Genomic DNA, 22,319 nt, shown 5'->3' with positions numbered 1-22,319 from the left:
CCCCCTCTTTTTCTTGCCATGTTTTTGTTGGCTTTAGGACACTGAGCACTTTACCAATGCTGTCCAGTGATAAGGTGAATGGGCTCTCTCCTCTAAAAATAGTTTGATTGATACATCCACCTGTTTGGCACACTTAATTTACCTATACGTCTCTAGTACAGTGTCCTACATGTGCCCAGGGCCTGTAAATTAAATGATACTAGTGGCCCTGCAGCCCTGATTGTGCTACCCACAAAAGTAGAACTTTAAACATGTCTCAAGCCTGCCACTGCAGAGCCGGTGTGTGCAGTTTACACTGTCATGTCGAGTTGTCATTTAAAACCCTTTGCCAAGCCTTAAACTCCCCTTTTATTACATGTAAGTCACCCCTAAGGTTGGTCCTAGGTAGCCTATAGGACAGGGTGCTTTGTCACTTAAAAGTGGGACTTTTAAGTTTAGGTTGGGATGTGGGGGTGGGAGGAGACAGGATGAGGATGAGTTTCTGGATAATAAACAAATGGAATATGCAATGCAATTACAAGCTACATAAGTTTACTTTAAAAGCTACTGAATCATATCCTGCTAAGCCTCTGCTGCACTGCATACCCGACTTCAGTACCAGAAATGTAAGCAACACTGACTGCAAGCAGAAGCAGCCAGGCTTAGAATGACCAGCCAGGTCTAGGCTGAAACCCATAAATGCACTTGTCTGTTATCTGATCAACAATTGCGGTAAGCTTGTTGTGGAGGCCAAGAACAGCACCACAGATGCATGCTCAGATTCCCCAAGCAGTGTGAACTAGGGTTGAGTGGGCCAGTAAACTTTGTTCTGCCGGTGGTTGAAGGAGTTTACACCCCACCCTCATTTTTCACTACTGTGAGGTTCACCCCTCTCATAGGTTAACATTCAGAATTCATTATTACACTTATCAGGTGTAATTCCTGATTGAGAATGGTAATGATAAATCCTCTTTACTGGTAAAGATTATTTAATCACTATCATTTTGAAAATGGCACAACTAGAAAGATGGCATTTGCCTGTTCTCAGCCCTGTGTGCCTGCAGCCTGTCTCCAATAAATGTCTGGTGTGGGTGACAGCAGGACTTTGTGCACTCCATCTGAAAAGCCACACACATAGTGGGTGTAGGTGTGACTGGGTGACCATCCACATCCTGATGGGCCATCCTGGGCAGGATTGGAGGGAGGAGCTGACACTGATACCTAAATAGGCTGTGCCCTGTCCCTACACAAAAGGCTGCATAGCCCCCTGTAATGAGCCTGGAGCCAGAGCTGGGAGGGAGGATCTCTGTGCACTTCAAAGACCCTCTTTGCAGTCATCTCCACTTAAAAGGAACAACTGGGTCTCTGACCCCACCATTTCAGACACTACTGGACTTGTGTTGAAACTCTACAAGGAGGAAGTACTGTTTTACTGCTACAAGGACTGCTCTGGAAGATCTGCCCTCCTGCTCCTCACGTACATCTTGCACATGCACAGTTCGTGCAAGATGTACGCACGGAGGAGGAGGGCAGACCGGGGACGCCGCAATAAGGTAAGTTACTTTTATTCTTTTTAAATTATGTTCATACGTTATTTTAATTTATGCGGGGTGGAGGCGGGGGCCCAATTTAGCGGGGGTGGGCTGGCTACCTCCACTCCACTGCGGAGTTCTTTTCCTACTCCGTGTTCTCAGCTGAGCACGGAGTAGGGAAATCTCCGCAGACTCCGCTGGCGGAGCGTAGATCTCTGCCAGCGCCAAGGTTCAAGGCAAGCAGGTCCAGTCTTCCTTCTTCCGACAGCAGGGCAGTCCATCTTCTGAATATTCCAGATTCCAAGGATTGTTCTGATGAGAGGTTTTAAAGGTGAAACTTTTATACTCAGTGCAAGCATATATATGGGTGTCCCTCTCTTCGTCCACCCCTAAACGGGTTTCGTTCAGTTCTGCAATATCCCCAAGGTTTGGCTCCAAACTGTCTAGGGTATCATAGGGCAGATAGGACCAGGTGCCAGATGCATCTGCCAGTGATAGAGCAAGCAACCTCAGAAGTCAGGAAGTGGGTGGACACAGTCCTCAGTCTATCCTTTAAGGCACAGGAATGGCTAAATACAGCACCTCTGGCCATCCTGCTCAGGAAAGGAAAACGCTTCCCCACACCCAAGGCCAGTTTGTTCCCTGTCTGGAAGGAATACGCATCACAGGAGAGCCATTATAGTCATGTGACCCTGGACACTGGCAGAAAGGCACATTTGGTTTATGCAGAAAAATGCCAACTTTCTAAAAGTGAATAGTAACTCAAAATCATACTTTTCCATTAAGGATTTTATACGCCAATCGCAAAGAGACCGCAGCCGTGAGGGGGCCGGCTAGCTCTTCTTTTACTCTCCAGCCATGAGGGGAACGGCAATTCTCTACACACCTTCGCTGTGAGGGGAACAGCCGGCGCTGCAGAAGAACTACACTTCCCAGCAGCCCCTAGCAGACACCCGACGTTGCGTCCTGTTCCCGGAGGCGTGACAAAACCCATACAGGCCTCCCGCAGCACGGGACGCGCCCAGGCAAAGCCCGAGCCAAGGGCAGGCACGTCTGCGCCCGTCAGAGACTGGAGGAGGCCAGGCTGGGCCATCTCTCTGACATCCCCCATCATCCCTGACATCAGCGTGGTGAGTAAAGCAAGGTGTTCTCCTGTGGATTTCATTTGTTATGGCCAAACGGTCTGCTATGCCTAGTTCACGTGCCTCCGCCTCTATAGACAGTATGCTGGAGAGAGTTGATAACATCGTCAGTACGGGAAATTGAGTTAACCGAGAGGCGTATGTCCCTGGGATTAACAACTCCTCAACTCACCCCCACAAACATGAACGATGATTATACGAGCTCCCTATTGACGCTGAACTTGCCAATTGAACATAACATGCATTCACCAGCCTTGGGAAGCGGACCGGATGATGAGGGTAACAAGGTTACTGGGGGTCCCATGGAGGCTGTGGATCCTTTGTCATCGCCTTGCTGTAAGGACACTGGTGCTAATGTGAATGTCTCCCCAAACCCAGAAATTGCTGGGGCAAAAAAGAAAAAGGAAAACAAACAAGCCTGTCTGCCATCATGTCTAAAACCACAGCGTACCGCTTTAAGTACATGGATTCAAGGTCCAGCGGCCTCAGCTGACACAGTTTTAGTACCCCAGCTGTCTTAATGCCTAGTGATATGTATCATTCAATTCATACCCAGACTGAATCTATACCAGCACTTTTTAACAATTTGAAATTGGGAGACACTGCAATTGATATTATTGTAGATACTATGTTTGAGCGCGTCAAGGAACTTGTGGATAAGAATTTCGTTACACTTTGGAAGCGCTTAGACCGTCTAGAATCACTAATTAATAAGTCCAGTTCCCACAGCAATGTACCAAAGGCTTCATCACAACAGGGAGAGTTACATAAAACGCAGGCTCAGAGCAGACCAGTTTCCAGCATGTCACAGCAAATTTTAACTGTTACCCAGCCCCCGCTAACTGGCTCTTGTGACACCTGTTGCAAAGTCAAAGAATGTATTTTTTCTGAGATTCCTATTCTCTCGGGTAAAAATTCAAATCCAGGTAATTCCAACACATTACATTCACCTAGCCAACTAGCTAACCACGTACCCAGCATAGCCCTCGTAAATAATGCTAACCTAGTACATAGTTCCCAGAGTACTGCCCCTACCACCAGGAACACTCACTGATCCGGCCCCTATCACAATAGTACCTGTCCGCCTGGTAAAAGATGTGACTGGGCCACTTGACCAACATCTGCAGGTGTTAAGCTGGAACATTGCCGGCTTAGCCTCCAATGTAGGAAATGAGGACTGGGTTAAACTGGTAAATAAATTAGACATTTTAATGTTTCAGGAGACTTGGGCCACAAGGGAATTATACCTCAAGGGTTTTCAATGTTTTAATGTTTGTGCACCTGCCCCTAAACATGGCCAACCTTCTGGTGGCCTTTCTATTTGGGTTAACATCCTGTCTGGTGGCAGTGTCAAAACTATCCCTACAAATAGCCCACATTTCCAAGCCCTGATATATACACAGGGGCTGCTATTTGTTTTATTAACTTTTATAATAATGACTTTCTAAGTGTACCTAACAACAATTTTTGCAAATCTTTTTAATTTTGTCTCTGACATACAAACTATAACGGGAAATCATAACTTAGCCGGAATCTGTCTGGGCGGCGATTTTAAATCGGATACTGTCCATGAACTGTATGTACATTTGTGTAAAAGGGGGACTGAATTAGTGGATTATTTGTCAAATAATGACCTATTAAATGTGATGGATATTGCAGCCATAAACCATCATGACAGTTATCCAATACCTACCTATAGAGGTCGCGGTTGTGCTTCAATAATTTATTATTTTTTTATATCAGCCACGCTTGAAGATATTTTAGTCAGAGCTGAGGTCATACCTGCTGTGTTTGGGGACAACAACCCAATCTCGGTTATGCTTAGAACTGCCTTTAGAAATAATTTTACTGCAGAACCAGGGGCCTGTAATCTATCACCCTAAACTGGCAATCTAAGAATTATCTGGAAAGGTATCGACAATAGTAATGTGTTCTTAAACATGTTAACGTCTTATCGATCACTTGTCGATACATGTTTGTCGCCTACTGACCCTAACCCTGAGGCAGTTGCTGCTTTCGCCCATTTATGCGCAGGCATTAAACAAATGATCTCAAAACCTGCGTCCAATAATAACCACAATCCTAAGTGGTTCAATAGCGTTTGCTCACGGGCCAATAGAGAGGTTCGCGCTGCTCTGTTAGCTACACCCAGGGATGCAAACCTTATTAGATCAATGAGGAACCAATATAACAAAGTGGTTATGCAGAGGGAAGAGGGTATTCTGACAGAACATTGGGATAACTTGGCCTGTGCCGCAAGACTTACAAACGGATTTTTGGGCAGCAGTTAAAAATATGAGAACTATGGGCCAGAATCTAACCCGCCTACATTGTAATATAACTAGTGAAGCCTGGGTAGCCCATTTCTAAAAAATATACACAGCCTCCTCTCAGAATGAGGTCCACACAGACCTTCAAGTTGCTACACGAGTCCAGATATCGCTATCTGAAGTTGAGGATGCTATTGACCAAAGTTTAGGTAACAAGGCCCCTGGGCCTGACGGGCTTCCATCGACCTCATTAAGCATAAACTGGAGTTTTGTGCACCGCTTTTACTCAATGTTTTTAACAACCTAACAAACTCCCAAATCCCCAGTACATGGTCGACTGGTATAATAGTCCTGATTTTCAAAAAGGGACAGGTCCAACCCTAGCTGTTATAGACCCATATCTTTGATCGATAACACACTCAAGATACTTTGGCGGGTGATATTCAATAAAATCCGGAGCTGGGCTGAGGATGAAAGTATTTTAAATATATGTCAGTTAGGCTTCAGAAGTAAATTGGGAACCATAGAGAAATGCCTTAATCTAAATTTGATAATTGGCTAATACACGATAGCTCGGCAGTCTCCCATCTACCTAGCTTTCATGGACCTCACCTCAGCCTTTGATTTCGTAAACCGATCACGCCTATGGTCATGTCTTTTAAAATATGGGCTGGAGGGTATTTAACTATGGTGGATGATAATGGCCCCCCTACAAAACTTCTGGCTAGCTATCTCCTAAAGGTGACCAACCGCTGGGAACAAAGCTTGCTCTTTCGCCTTAGGGCTGGCACTATAAAATTACTATTGAGCTTCCCCTTGGGCTTCAATATCAAGCTTGAGCAAATGCCTTGTCCCTGTGGAAGTTGCGGAAGTCAATCCGTGTTACACTTTTTGTTTTTTTGTAACTTCCACCAAACATATAGTAAACAGCTGTTAATTCCCTTTTTTAAGGCTTCGGCTGCTACTGATTTTATGGTGGCCTACAGGGACATTGTCACGCTTAATGGGGAAAATCTAACCCTCCTTATTGGCACCTTTTTGAGACTGCCTGTTCGCTCATGTGCCTCTATGAGCACAGTATAAGTAGTTTTGATTGTACTCTTTGACATTTTTGACCCCTATGTGGGCCGCATAACGTAATTGTATGCACTTTATTGCACGTTATCTGTTAAATTGTCTGCACTTTATTATATTACGCTGCTACATTTTATGATTTAGACTGTTTTAGGAATATCTTTGCTATTGGCTCTAACTAAACTACAAGTCTATGATGAACTTGCAGCACTGACTCTCGTGCTATGTATAGGTTTTTGTGTGTTTATTGCTTTTTGCCATGTGTTTATTTTTGTCTTAACTATCTATTTATTTATGCATATATTGACAAATATTGTCTTTAATGTATATTTGTGCTGGTATTTTATTTTGTACTTTTATGGATAGCCTTTATCCGAATAAAGAATGAATTGAATTGATTGATTTAAATTACAATTCAAAAGAGATGAAGAAGTATTTCTCTGTCTACTCCGAACCTAAAGTTATCACTTGTTAAGTATAACAAAGCAGCACTGTCTTAGCCTAAGGGAGAGGTAGCCGTACAACTGTAAAAAGTTACTTTAGGGTCTTTTCATAGTAAATATGTGAAAAACCTAATTGCAAATGTCCTGCCATTCAAATACCATGCACCCTGCTCTATGAGCCTTTAGGGCCTGCCTCAGGGTTGATATATAAGTGTTAAAGATATATAAGAATTAAAAAGGAAGGTTTAGGCTTGCAAAAGGTTTATTTTGCAAGGTTGAAATTCCTGTTTAAAACTGCACCACAGGTTGCAGTGGCAGTTCTGAGACCTGTTTTACAGGGCTCTTTTAGTGGGTGGCACAATCAGTGGTGCTTGCCACAGTAGTATTTCATTTATAGACCTGTGTACATAGGGTATCATTTAATATGGAGTCCTAAATAAATTAAATGTGACAATTTGGTCTACCTAATTTGCCATGTCTAAGTGAGAGAACACAAACACTTTACTACTAGTTAGCAGAGGTAAAGTGCACAGAGTCCTAATGCCAACAAAACGGGTTCAGCAAAACAGGGTAGTGAAGGAAAAAGGTGTATGGGAATACCACACCAAAGGTGCCAACTCTAACACTCACCTCGTAGTCACATGTCACGAAATCTCTAGCAAACAATTGACATACAATTGCAGACAGTCAGATAATTTAGTTGTGTGCACCCAGGAAAGAGAGTTTCGAGATCAGTGAAGCATGCCCTCTCTCCCAAAACAGCTTGCATGTTGCTGGAGTGCCAGGGCTGTCTGCTGCAAAAATCATATTCACTGTGGTAGGGCATCAGAAGTTCCATGTGCATGCAACTGATGACAGCAAGTTCCAAAGGAACTTGGCAATGGAATGAAATTCCCTTCCTATCTGTTGCCTTTATGCCAGTGACTATATCATCGCAATACATTTATGGACCTGGCTGCTGTAAGAAGCAGCTTAATTGGCCTGCCTCTGAGATGTCAAAATCACTAGAGATTAACTGTTTGTGTGAGTAAGTGCTATCCTATTCGGCGGCGGAGAGTGTGAGAAAAAGGAAGGAAGTTGATAGTAATCTGTCTTAATAAATTAATATAAGGTTGGATGCAAGGGAATTCCTCAAATGTTTTGCTCTCCGTGGGGGATGTGTGGCATATTGCTTATTACCTAGATTGGCGGTATAAGTCTAAGCTGTTTGAATATTGCATACATATGCGTGGCATGAAAGTGCATCGCAACATCGCAGTAAGGCATTATGGTAGTGAATTTTGTAAAATTTGTGACACCCTTTAGAGATTGAGGGTGCCGAGGTACATGCACAACTCTAGTGACAAAGAGCACAGCGCTTCCACCAAATAATTTCCGGGGATGCCTCAACAGCATAAGCAAACGTCTTGGAAGGTTACCTTTGGCGAAAAGGAAGAACAGGAGTGAAAAAGGAAGTTAGGTAATGTCAGGAACCCTTACCTTTTCGGTAACATGGGCTGCAAGACTAGCGAGGCCTCAGTAGACCGGTATCGCTAGGCTACGTGGCCATCTTGGAAGAGATAAAGTATTGCCACAATATGACAAAACAGAAGCACAATTATGCTATCCATGCGGTCAATGCCTGTGTGCGGTCGATTGGGAAAATCAGTGATTTACTAAAAAGGGAATTGGGGACGGGGGAGGGGAGGAATGGTAGACAAAAGTATCTTGGTCCTATGTTAGTCAAGGCTAAACCATAGGCTTGAGGGGCTATCCTTAATAACAGTGACAGCCATGTTGCAGAGACTGTTATAGGATAAGAAATGATACCAGAAATTGAAGTTAATGAGGGATAGTACCTTATGTGTTACAAGGATTGGGTGTTCTGACGCTAGGCAATGGTAAGGAGAGAGAAACTCCGTGTGAGGTCTCAAACATGACTGTCAATATTATTGTTATCTTCAAAACCCTTATTAATGCAACAATGGGAGGGTGATGTATACGAAGGGTATGAGGGGAAGGATTGGAGTTACTTAATAAACTCTGTCCAAGGTATGTCATCATTCAGTCCTTGGGTGTGTGACTTTAAACGGAACACCCATTGTTGTTCCTGTCCAAAAAGGGTGTTAGCTATATACAGCTATGGTTGTATTCTATAATAGTCCAATGTAGACTGTCAGGTGTGTGGTTGACCTCAAGAAAATGCGAGTACATTTTGGTGTTACTTTTCTTGCAGCGTATCATGCTGCAGTGTTCGCTGATACGTATTTTGACAGGTCTAGTGGTCATTCCTACATGGTGGAGTTGACAAGGACATGTGATCAAATAAACACAATTTTTGGTATTACAATTTGTGTGTCATCTTTGCTGCCACGTTTTTGTAAACCCAGGTTTATACTCTTTGTTATTTCTGTGAATGGACATACAGAACAGGATAGACATTGGTAGTGTCCCTCAACTCGTGGGAGGCCCCATAGGGTAGTCCGTATATTCTGTGGGACAGAAGGGCGAGTGTGTACAAGAAGGTCCTTAAGATTTTATGTTTGCTTGTATGCAAAGAGGGGTGTGGTTGCAGCCTCTGGGGTTTCTGTGTTAAGGGTCGCCCAGTGCTTCTTGATGATTTTCTGTATCTTATTCGAGGTGGGAGTGAAGGTTATCATGCAAGTCAGTGTGTCAGTGAGTGATTTCTCTCTACTTTCTAGAAGACTATCTCTATTATTGTCCTTAGTTCTCTTGTAAGCCTGGTGTATCACTTTGTGTGGATAATGACGATACGTGAGATTGGATCTGAGAGTAGATGCATGCTTTTCGTATTCACGGATGGTGTTCCAATTCCACCATAGATGGAGAAACTGTCCTACAGGTAAATTACACCTAAGGGATTTAGGTGGCTCTCGTAGAGTAACAGACTGTTCCTGTCAATGAGTTTCTTACAGTTGGTAGTAAACAAATGTCTCCGGCATCAGTTCGCTCCTGGAACCTCTCAGCAAATTCTATGACTTTTTCCTGAGACCAATTGTCATGAATTCTCCAACATACAAGCTTCCCAGACCTGAGAAGATCAATCTGCTAGTGACACTGGATGTTGAAGCATTGTATACTAATATTCCGCAAGACGCCACTTTAGAAGTGATCTTCTGAAAAAATCTAGTGGCTTAGCACTGTGGCCTGCAGTCAGTGTGAAGGGATGTCCTGGAAGCAGGTTGCAGGTGAATTGGACTCCTCCCAATATGCATCAATCCTAACGATCACATCTGGAAAGTTGTAGTATTCAGTTTGTCTACTTCCCAGAACATGCAAAATATGTTGGTCCTATGCCTGTGATGGAGCAGGATTTCGCGAAAGAAACCTGCTCAATTGAACACCCCTATAACATGTACTAACAGTCAGTAGTGTTAGAATGGCTACTGTGCACAAATACACTACACGTGGGAAGCTTGCTTTGCAAAATGCATGAAGTAATCAAATTTAATGCGTAAATAACTGGAAATCTAATAATCTTGTGTATAGAATGAATCAAGAGGGTTTGCATGTAGTAAAAAGTATGACGTGTATTGCTTTATCTTAAATAAATAATGACGCTTTCCTGCTTTATGCATTGCTGGGTTAACCACTAACATGAAATAGTGTTAAGATGAAGGGGTAAACAGTGAAAATACATTATCACATAATTAATAAATGTTTGTTTTCCATTCTTTTGGTAATGGATGCATCCTCCATTTTGTTAAATTGGCCTCATAAAGGGAGGGAAAAGTTGGGAGCGCGCGGGAACCATGTGACCACATGACAGAACTACTTTGCAAGGCTGAAAAAAGCGTGACGAAGTGAAGGACAGAACTTTTGACAAGTGGCCAAAAACAGCGTCATCATGAGAACGGAACCCAAAGTTGTTGAATGTATTAAATGTTCTATAAAATTGTTACATATGTACTGGTGAGAGAGAAGAGGTATTGATAACTGTGTAAAAATTGTTTAGAACAATGGGGTAGTAAAGAGAAAAAATATTTCATGGTGGGGTGTCTTCCCACCCCCAGAATTCAACCAATCCCTTAGCTAGAAATTGTGCATTTAGCAACTATTGTGGGACGGACATGTAATTTTAGGGTTTTCGGGGTGTGGTTTAAATGCTGCAGGTCGCTTAGGCTGAAGGTGTCTTAGTGAGGGTTGCGCCGCTGTTCATCGGGTTGCAGAGAGGCCTAGCTGTTTCTGTCCTGTCTCTGTCCTGATTCCTGAGTTTTTGATCCCTGACTCTTGGTCCAGGGTCCCCACTACTACCTAGGCCTGGGTGGTAGTTTTTCCCCTTAACAGATTCTTTGGATTTGTATTTGATCATATTTCTTGTCTCTGTACCTTCTGTCTCTTCACCTGTTGTGTGATTGATTGATGTTGTGGCTAATTTCATTTGTTGATGGGTGTGGTAGAGTCCTGATTGATAACTTTCCTCCATCACAATATCAGATGTGGTGATTGTTATTGAAGCCTTGTTGCAATATGTGTTCGTTACTGACTATTACTATGTGTAATGTTATGTTTCTGCATTAATTTTGAAAGAAATACAAAATATTTTTAATGAATACATGTTTTAAAATATAATGGTTTGACACCTAAAAGTATTTTGAATTTTTTCCAATATTTTCCTATGTAGTGTTAGAGTTATACTCAGACTCCATTGATGTCTATAAGAGTGGTTTGAGGTACCAGTGATTGGCCGTGTGTGGCCCTTAACTTACTCCAAGTTTTGGCTGTAGTTGATTTAAGTCTTTGGGCATCATTAGGATGGCGGGCGGACTTTGTCCGCCCGCCATCCTGATGTAGAAAGGGACCGCCCACCATTAGTGCGGTGGTCCTGTGGGGGTCATTAGGATGCGCCCGCCACACTGGCGGGCGCATCCTGCATTATTGACATTGAGGCAGGCGGTGCATTCCGCACCGCCTGCCGCAATGCCAAAAAGGCATGTCGTGCATTTTCATGCACAACGTGGCAGGCACCCCGCGGTGCCTGCCATATTGTGCATGAAACTGCAGGGGGGTACCATAGGTACCCCCCATGTGCACCACCCACCCCACAACTTCCTGGGGGCCCACTACGGGCCCCCAATAGTAAAGACCGCATGCATGAAAGGCAAATCTCCGCATGCATTATAATATGGATGGCGGTGTCTCCACCATATTAAAACCTTTTCCGCCCGGTCGACTCATCGACCGGGCGGAAAACCGGCGGATGGTCTTTCCGTCCGCTGGGGTCCCCCCTGCCATAGTAATATGGCAGGGTAGAATGGCCTGCGAGCAGGGAAGAATGTTGGTCGGATCGCGACCGCCATGTGGTCGGTGGCAATCCGCCCAACATTCTAATGGGCCTCTTTGTGTTTAGTAGATTTAATGGAGTCGATGTGGCTCCAAATTTAATGAATAGCAATTGTCTTCCTCTTTTTTCGGTGTGTTTTTGCATTTGCAAGTCCCTCCCTGTGCCCTGCCTGAATATTAACTTGCCTCTATCCATTTAGTATTAGATATTACCTATTTTCCCACCGCGCCACACTGCCACTCCCATATTTCTCCTAAAATGTGTACTATACGAAATTGTATTGCTCACATAAGCAATAGGGCAAGTCTAGGCAGAGATCTTAGGGCCATATGTAGAAAGGTACATTGCGATCGCAAATGCTTAAATTCGCAGAATTTCAGCGTTTGCGATCGCAATTTGGGCAGTATGCTATGTAGGGAACAACAACCCACATGCAAAATAAGGAATCGCAAAATTTGCGATTCCTTATTTTGCAAATGCATTTAAGGAATCCCAAATAGCGATTCCTTAAATGCAATGTAGAAAGCACCCAAGTTGTGCTATTTTGGCTTAAGGAATCGCAAATTACCACCAACTTCAGGTTGATGGTAATTTGCGATTTCTTTCAATAATGCAGTTTTTTGCATTATTCAAAGTGCCATGTGGCACACATACATGCCCTTAGGGCATGTATGTGCGCCACATGTGCACCCATGCTCATTACAGGGGTGCAAAAGGGTGTCATGTTGACACCCTTGCACCCTTGAAATTGCATTCTCAATTTGCGATTCTCTAATTGAGAATCGCAAATTGAGAATGTCTTCCTATTAATTCCTATGGGCCTTTTAGCCCATAGGAATGAATGGCAAGGTATTCCTTATTTGCGATTCTCAATTAGAGAATCGCAAATAAGGAATAGGTGGGATTCGCAAAAAAAATTGCTAATCCTACCTACATAGCGTTTTGCTATTCTCTAATTGCGATTCCCTAAAAATTGCAATTAGAGAATCGCAAAACACAGCCTACCTACATATGGCCCTTAGTGACATAGGTTAGCAAATAGCTTGTTTGAGCGTGTAAATATTAATAATATACACACTCACTGCTTGATTCTCCTCCTTGTGTAAGTCTCAAACTAGCACTAATAAGAATATCTCATGATAATCTGAAGAATCTTAGCGAGGACAAGCCAGTCAACTAGCCCTACTTCATATAATCTCTTTGGAGTTCTGATCCGCTTGCATGATGAGTGTTCTCTCTGATTAATTTCAAGATGTCTATTATGTTAAAGAAATTCTATAAGACCTTGAAAAGAAGGAGGAACTTTGGTTACACCATTGGGAGACTTCATTACCACAACTTACTTTGAGGCCTACTTGGGCAACTGCTTGTTACAATGAAAGAAAACTTTATAAAAATAACAAATTTATTTTTAGTTTACATTTTGCATAATGGCAGTTAGTATATTCTTTGTATTCATTACTGTAGTAAGTACAATTCTATATTTGTGTACTGTAAAAACACATTTTTATATTTTTATTCTATCTGTCTAACTTTATTCAATTCTGTTTCTAGCTATGTTTTATTCCATTTCTTTTGTAATTGATATGCTATCACTCCATCAGTTTTCTCTGATGTGACCTACCCGCCTCGTACATAGATTGTTTTACTCTTTTTAGTTATCTGATATCCCATCAGTCAAAAGAACTTGCAATAAAGTGAAATGTTGCAGGATTTCTGGTATTTCACGGTATACTAACCTTGCCATTGTATCATGCTTATTAATGACATTACTAGATGAAGAACAGCTCTGATGAGGGATAAATATAAACCCAATCTGAAAAATAAAGCAATAATACCACGTTCAACCATGTTGATTTGAAAGATGGACGAAATTGGGTTACTGGTAGAGGGGGTGAAAACGCCAATCAAGCAATCACAATAATTCTACTCTGTCTGAATCACAAAAGTCACTAAATTAACCTGTGTTTAACTCTCTGTTAGTTTGGCACAAAAACATTCAGGCTTAATGTAAAGTCACTGTGTAAAGAAGGTATTCAGCAAACAAACATTAATAAAGTAAAAACACAACACAAGAAAAATCCCAAACCAATTTAGAAAATAGAGTAGATTTCAATAAATAAAATGGGCCCAAAATGACAAAGATCCAATCAGTTTAATGCTTGAGCTAGATATAGTGCCTAAAGGCAGAAAGCATCAACTGAGATTAGCTGGTCCTACTAGATCAGAACAAAGCCACAAGTTCAGGTTGACAGCTATGGAGAACAAATTGAGGTGGCATGGTGTGCAAACTAACGATGGAATGGGATGCAGCCCTGAGTGATTACCAGTGGCTGAGATTAATTTAAGCATTCATCCATCACTGTTTTGTATACTTATTGTGTTGCTCTAAGTCGAACATGGTATTCCCAGATGTGGATTCTGGGCACACTGTGTCACTGTAACCAAGCTGTGCCCGGCTGATGAGCCTATTACTAGGGTGAAACCTGTCCTGGGGTGCTTGTGTTCCAGTTTAGGGACTTGGTAGTTCGGCCTGGACTTCCTATTGGGGCAGGGTCAAGACTGTTTTGTAAATAGCTGCATCCAAACTGAGGTGGCATGGTGTGCAAAATCACACTGGACTGGGATGCTGCCGAGTGATTACCAGTGGCTGAGATCAATTCAAGCATTCCATCCATCACTATACTTATGGAGCGCAGGCTGGGCACAGGACCACATGTGACCCACTGACAATTGTAGCTTATGTCCTTGGTGCAAGGTCTATGTGGTGTTGCTTGGTGAAGCTTTGCGTCATCTAGCGTCATTTTGATAAAGCTGTGCAGCATGGTTTTGCCAGACTTGCGTCACTCGACGTCGGTTTCAATGATATTATCAGCTGATCAAAGAGGCTTTGCGGGGCTTCACCTTGCTCCACTCAGGATTTGAAGGAACGTTCAATTAAGCAAAGGAGAGTGCTCTCTGATGCCAGCCAAGGGTCCAGAACCTACCTGGGGAGGGACCTCTAGGGAATCAGGAATTCACTCTGAAGTTGGGGCCAGCAGGGCTCAGGCAGCTATAGATGTAGGTACAGGCAGTCAAATTACAGCAGGTCAGGTGGGTAGTTGCAGGGAGGCCTCTGGAGCTCATTGTGTCACTGTAGCTCAGAACGGGAGATCAGCCAACGGACGCTTCAAGTCACTCAGATTAGCTTGGGATGAAGGGAGCCGGTCCAATCTTCCTTTTCACAGTGCAGAGCAGCCCTTAAGCAGCAGGGCGGTCCCATGGAGAAAAAGACAGGCCGCAATCAGCAGTGCAGTACTCTGATAGCAGCTGGCCAGTCCTCTGAGGAACAAGGCAGGCCTCAAGCAGCATGGCAGTCCTCTGGGCAATAAGTCAGGCCTCAAGCAGCATGCAAGTCTTCTTGGGAACAAGGCAGTCCCCTCCTGTCAGAAAACAGGAGGGGTGAAGGCAAATCATTTGAAGGTGTCCCTCCAGAGAGGGCCAAGTCCCACCGATGGGCTCAACTAATATAAGTGGACAGTCTTCCTTAAAGCAAACAACCACCACACAACATGTGTATTTGTAGAGCTCACAATAACCCCCAAGGAAGCCTCTTGGTTCTACTGATAAATAACAGATTACAGGTTTTTATGGTAGTCCAACTCCATAGCATTCATTTGATCTCCCGCAGAAGGATGTTATGCTGAGTAGACCTGCTGGGATTTAAACCTGTGACCTTGATGTCAAGCACAGATCCCTGGAAGAGATGCATTAACCCTTTAAACCACCAAACCCAGCAGGGTCTCTGCTGCACTGGTAGTAAGGAACATTGCTGGAAAATTTCAATCCAAGATTATTCTCTGAATTGATAAATCACAATATGGCCTCCAATAATTTAACTAAAAGATCATAAGGTAGTCTTTGTAATTAACAATCCCGTTACAACAGGTGGGTTGTGCATTAAAGGGCTTTTGCAAATAGAACTCCTGGAAATCAGAAACCTGCCTGAGAAACAGGTAAATGTGTGGTGAATGTAGGAAAACAATTGTGGATTTCCGTACAAACCAGTAATTGAAAATATTAAGGATCCTAAGACATTAAAATTACTTGCTAAATCCAGCGCCTGCAATGGTGAGATGAGCATATACCATTGTATTCCTGTTGATCATCAAGGCAATTTAGTGGGACATTACAACTGTACTGCTGATGCATTCAGAAAATAGTGAAAAGGAAACTGGTGGTCATAATGATATCTTAGGTTGTATAGTTTCAGTATGGTTCTGAAAGAAATGCTCAAGTCAAAATAAATTATTCCAGTTCCAAAATTATATTACGAATGTTGCATGGATTTAAACTTTCAATCCATAATGACCTCTTGGCAATCATCAGTTAACAATGGTTGTCTGTATCCATTAAACAACAAGGGTAAATCCTATTTGGTTTATACGCTCCAATGCATTTCTGGCACAACGCCCTTCATCAGGGAACAATGCTACAAAGAAAGAAAAAAGTGAAATACCATGAGGAAACCATCCAGAAGATATAAATGGAAGGTTAAAGTGAGCATGCCACGACCTGCCAAGGTCGAAATTATCGAGTGGTCACATGCATAAGTGGCAAAGTGGATGCTAATGGTAATCGTGTGCAAAAAACACCAATATTTCATGCCACCACCCTCCTATTCTTTTACATTGAATCATTGTGTGGGTGTACCCCACTCTAGCCTGCATTCCTTCTGAACAAGAATTGCCTTTGTGTTCCACTATCTTTCCCTCCTGTACCTGGATGACTTGAGCTGCCACTGCTACAGCAACTGAACTTTCCATCATCTTCCATGATCTCCACTTTTTTCCTACGAGCAATACATCGCCAGGTGCAAGCATGTGCACCTTCTTACAATTCTGGATCTGGATTCTGGATGATAACGTCTATACAACCAGTATTATGGTCTGATCATTTTTTTGATCTCCTTTTTTGTGCCTGCCACTGCTCTTACTCGGGTGAGAGAATCAATAGAGACCACGCGAACTTCGCGTCCTTTACATCTGCTTTCGGTGGATATGTTATCTGAGGCCCTTACCACCTTTCCATGTCCTCTTTTGGGCAATTTGGAAGAGAATCTTAGTCAGACAGCCAGATTTCAGACCTTAATCCCCGAAAAAAAGCTTAAATCAGGCGAACGTAGAGCGTCGGCCCCATGGTTCACTCCCCAGCTAAGGGAGCAGCGGCAGGGTTGTAAAAGGGCTGAGAGAGTTTGGAGACGGACCTATGATATGACTGAGAAATTGAAATTTCGAGCAATAACTAAAGCCTACCACCAGTCAATCTGGAATGAAAAAAAGGCCTATTTTGAGCGTCGAATTGATGAGGCTGAAAATGGCTGTAAAGAAATTTTTAAAGTTGTTCTGGATTTCACCTCTCCAGCTATCTGTACACCATCTCATACTCATTCAGAAGTATGGATAAAACAGCTTGCAACTTTCTTCACCAGTAAAATCACAACCATTCAAGCCTCTCTTTTCCACCCTAGCTCTCAGTCGGTCGTGGGTCCCTCATCCCCCCCCTTCATTTAGGGAGGGTCTAGGTCCTTCTCTTTTACAATTTCCACATCTATGCCTTGACACTTCTCTCGAGCTTTTGTCAAGCTTGAAATCAGGTTCTCCACTTGATCCGTGCCCGGCTAAACATCTGGGGAAGGTGGCACCCGCTTTAAATGCCTTGCTGAACCCCCTTCTGAATTCTTCGCTGTCAACGGGAGTGGTCCCGCAGGCATGGAAACATGCTCTGATCCTGCCATTGATCAAGAAGCCTACCTTGGACACCCTCATCCATGCCAACTATAGGCCTATTTCCCTTCTCCCTGCCCTGGCGAAAGTGGCCGAGAAATTTGCACATCGGACAATTTCCAATTTCATCGAAGGAAACGACCTGTTGCATGACACGCAATCTGGGTTCCGTGCAAATTTCAGCACGGAGTCGGCTCTTCTCGAGGTCACGGATGCCATCAGGGAAGTACTCGACTCTGGAGGAAGGGCCATGTTGGTAATGTTAGATCTGTCGGCGGCCTTCGACACCGTCCCTCATGATCGCCTCCTTGTAAGACTCTGGGAGAGCGGCATTCGGGGAACGGTGTGGAATTGGCTTAAATCTTTTCTGGCCGGCCGCCGGCAAACGATCTGGGCGCCCCCTTTCTCCGCTGATATGGCTCCACTAGAGGTAGGGGTACCGCAGGGTTCCATTCTTAGCCCCATGCTATTTAACATCTTTATGGCCCCTCTGGCGGTAGTCGCGGAGTCTTTTGGCGCCCAGATCGTATCTTACGCCGATGACACCCAGCTCCTGTTCACTTGTGATAGGGGCGGGTCATTCGACGGCGTACAGATCAGGGATTGCCTTGGTGCGGTTTTTGAGTGGTTCAGGTGTAATGGATTAAAGTGCTATTCCGATAAGTCGGAGCTGCTCTTTTTTGGTTGCACCTGTGAACCAGACTGGAAAGCTTGGTGGCCACAAGATCTGTTTCCACCTGACAACGTGTCTCTCAAGGCTAAAAATTTGGGAGTGATTGTGGACAGTGAATTGTCCTTTGGGCCACATGTTTCGTGCCTCTCAGGTAAATGCTTTGGCATTTTACGGATGCTGAGGAAGTTTCTTCCTCTAGTGTCTTTCCAGCATAGGAAGATTATTGTTCAGGCCTTGATCGGATCTCGACTGGACTACGCAAACGCCCTTTTCTTGGGTCTACCAAAATATCTTTTGACCCGTTTGCAAGTGGTCCAGAACTCGGCAGCCCGTGCTATTTACGGGCTCCCAAGAAGAGCAGGTGCCACGGCTTTACTGAATTCTTTACACTGGCTACCGGTCGCTAAAAGAATTCTTTTTAAGTGCCTGACTTTTGCCTTCAAAGCTTTACAAGGATCTGGCCCTAAGTACATAAGGAAACGTATCTCCCGATATGTACCCAGCAGGTCTTTGAGATCATCTTGTCTATCCAAAATGACAGTCCCGGTTATCAGGCGTGCAAGGATGGGAGGTCGATCTTTCCGCTACCTAGCCCCGAAGGAGTGGAATGAACTACCACTTTCTCTCAGACAGGCTCCCAGTCTCCTTGCTTTTAGAAAAGAGCTTAAAACGTGGCTTTTTACTAAATAAACTTTTTACTAAATAAACTTGATCCTTCTCTTCTGTCTGCTTTTTTAGTTGTTATGTCTTGTTTTGCCTGCCGATATTCTTCATCAAAGCGCCGGGATGCTCTTCGGAGTAGCCGAGCGCTATAGAAGAAATAAATTAACATAACATAACATCTAGGTGGAACCTTGAGATTGTGTCTGAATTTCCACAACTTTATTTTCTTCTCTGAGGTCATGGAGACCATATAGAAGTCCTTTTCTGTTGAACACAGAGCTCAATAGGGAGGGAAGGAGACTGTTTGTTTCCCTGAAGAAAACCATTTGATTGGGTGGCCTCATTCTGAATTGTGGACATTGAAGGTAAGTGACAACGTGGGTATTCATATTGCCCATTGTTTGTAGTAATTAAGGTGGACATATTTATTCCCGCCATTTTTATAATGAGAGCTATTCATTTTAAATGAACATCATCCCGAGCTATTAATATTATTGGAGATGTAATAGTGACCAAATCAGACAAGATTACATTAGTCGCCATCATCTGCAAGCTTAGCAGCAGTGTTCTCCTTGGTGCATCAGTCATGGTTGTAAGCAATAATGTAAATAATGTGTGGTAACATAGAATGCCTCTACGTGGGTAATACAGAAGAGCATTAGTTACAATGCTCCTGGCACCATGTTCATAATATCTGTAATAATTCTCCCCTGCTCCTCATAACATAATTTAAATATCAGATTTAAGTATATATTGTGGAAATTCAACCATTTTTTTCCAAACAACAGCTTTATAAGTTCTGAATGCATTTCCATCTTGAATATACACATTTTTCAATTTTGATATACATATATTCAACCTAGCAAACACTTCAATTTAGTAGGCTGGGCTGCACACAGGTAAGATACTTACAAGTGGGTAGAGAGCTACCAGTAGCTTGTGAGCTACTCACTGGGGACCCTTGCGCTATTCTACAATCCGGAAACTTCTGCTTCCAGGCGCACACATACGATTAACCATACAGAAAACCAGGGGTTAACAACACTGGAAGCATGAATAGTTCCATGTTATCTGATGTATTCTTTCGATTGATCCCTCGCTGTGAATGTTGTATTGCCACCATGTTTGTAGTATTACAGGGCTCCCCTACATGTCTGAAAACAAGGTACCCGTGTCCCTGGGATCTTGGTCATCGATAGCGATAGACATCTCAAAATTAGAGTTTTTTGTTTCTGTGGTTGCTCTGAGATTACAGTGGACATCACTTGAGATGCTTGAGGATAGCTGTGGCAGTTTCCATCCCAGCACTCCATATCTGCTTTGGAGGGGATGGTTTTCGCACAGATTGCCGCTAACCCCTTTCTTCCTCATGGGATCTTCCATTGCTACCGAAGTATTACCGTTTCCTTCCTTTTAGCTCATTACTGCAGCCCCATGAGTATTATAACTCTGACAATAACTTGTGACGCTTTCTTAGTGGCTAGACAGTTATTTTGGGGGGTTGTTTTCTTGAGCAAAGGGCATTCTTGAATGATATCAGGACAGGTGTGCCACGGTCTGAGCAGAGTAAACATGGTGTCCTTTCAGGGTTCTTGCTGAGCAGCCTAAAGATCTTCCAAGGTGGTTGCTCCAATGTGAAGGTGGGTGAGCAGGATGCACGGATTATGCAGGTGGCCCAATCTCCTGGACTCATCTTTTTGTTAACTATTTACTGGTGATTCAGGGGGCTTTGATTCTCGTCATTTTTAGGCTCTTGAGTCACAGGGCCTCATTTATGAAAACTGTTCCATCGCTGCATAAAAACAGCAATGCAACAGTTTTCACTGTGCCCTCCTTGTGACATGATGGATGCGTCATATTACTGTATGACGCATCATGTCGCAAGGAATGACAGAGACGTATCTGTTGGCGCAAAAGTGACGCATTACTGGGGTGTGTCTGAAAACCGACTCCAGCAGTGTCCTTTAGCTTGGGGCAAGCCCCATGTGAAAGGGTCTGCATCAGTGTTACACCTGCTGTGTGGCAAGCTTAAAATATTAAAACAGTAGTGTCCTAGAAGTGGAGCAGTGAAATCTGATAGATTTCACTGCACCCCTTCTATGAGTCTTTTTGCGGGGGAACGCCCACCCTGCATGCATTATACCTGATGCAGGTATAATGTAGCTCAGGGCTTTACAAATAAGCGCATCTGCTTAGATGCGTCACTTTTGAAAATAGGGTGCAACGTGGTGCATTTTTTACGCCGCCGGTGCGTCACAAAAAGTGACGCAACAGCAGCGTGAAACTGTTGCAAGGCCTCATAAATAAGGCCCAAAGTCTTTAACATGGGCCAATAATCTCCATTACCTTAAATTGCTCGTTCTTGCCTGGCTGCTTACTACAGCCATTCAGCTTTAGGTGGGAATGAATTCTTTGGCTTTCACCTTGTGTTTTGGTAAACACAGCTACCTAAAAGGCATGATTGAGAAAGAGATCATTCCAAGGTTTGCCAACTAGCTTTCGTTAAAGTTGAATTTCTTTAGGAGCTAGTGCTTATAGTATAGACTTGATTCAATGTGTTATAAAGCCCGGGTACATAGACCTGTGATTACCTGCAAGTTATCAGCAAAATATTCACATCTCCGAAATAAATGGCCTGCCATTCATTGACGGGGTTCATTGGTTAGGACCATCTTGTCTGAAGGCACTCAAAGGAGAGTAGACTCACTAATTGTCTCTGTTTATTTGTTTCAAAATTAAATGCCCCATCCTTCATTGTCTGTATCCCCATTTCATGATTCCAGTAAAAACAGAATTGTTAATATTGTTAGGAAACTTCTTTAGCTGCACAACAATCACTGCCATCACCTTCACCCTCTGCAGATTGCTTTCTCATACACAAAAAATAAGTTTGGTTCCAGCAAGGAGATATTTGCATAGCCAGGGAACACCCATATGATGCGTCACCGAGAAGAGGGAAGGAAACCCCCTCCTATGTTTGGCTCCAGTTCCATACGTATTGTGATGGTCGCTTCATGCAACATGTTTGCAAATATCAACAAAGCGGAGCAGCAGAGGCTTGGACATGTATGCTCCATCCACCTTTGGGCCCATATGTCTGACAAGAGCACAGAGTGAGAGCCCGATGCATCTTCCTGTGGGCCGCACGATGCTCACGCACGGCCCTGCTTTCACTCTGACCTGCCTTTCTGAGCAGAGACAAGCTCCAGTGGCTCTCAGGACCTCCTCGCGCACTCACACGCAGTCAGGATTTCTACCGTGCTCAACACCTCCGCATTCTTCCTGACACGATTCCACGCACCGACATGATATTGAGCAGATGTATATGGGATTAGCAAATAATTTATGCGGTGTATTTGCTAAACCGTTTTTGGCATTATGGTCAGGTTAATAATTGCTAATTTAGTTCTTGCTGAGAGAAATATATGCCGCTCCAATCGTATGTGTAGGAAAGGTGTTAATGATGTAGGTTTCCATAACAACACAATCACATT

This window comes from Triturus cristatus, chromosome 5_1 (genome assembly GCF_964204655.1).
Source record: "Triturus cristatus chromosome 5_1, aTriCri1.1, whole genome shotgun sequence".
NCBI lineage: Eukaryota > Metazoa > Chordata > Amphibia > Caudata > Salamandridae > Triturus > Triturus cristatus.
Note: the sequence above shows the minus strand (reverse complement) of the source record.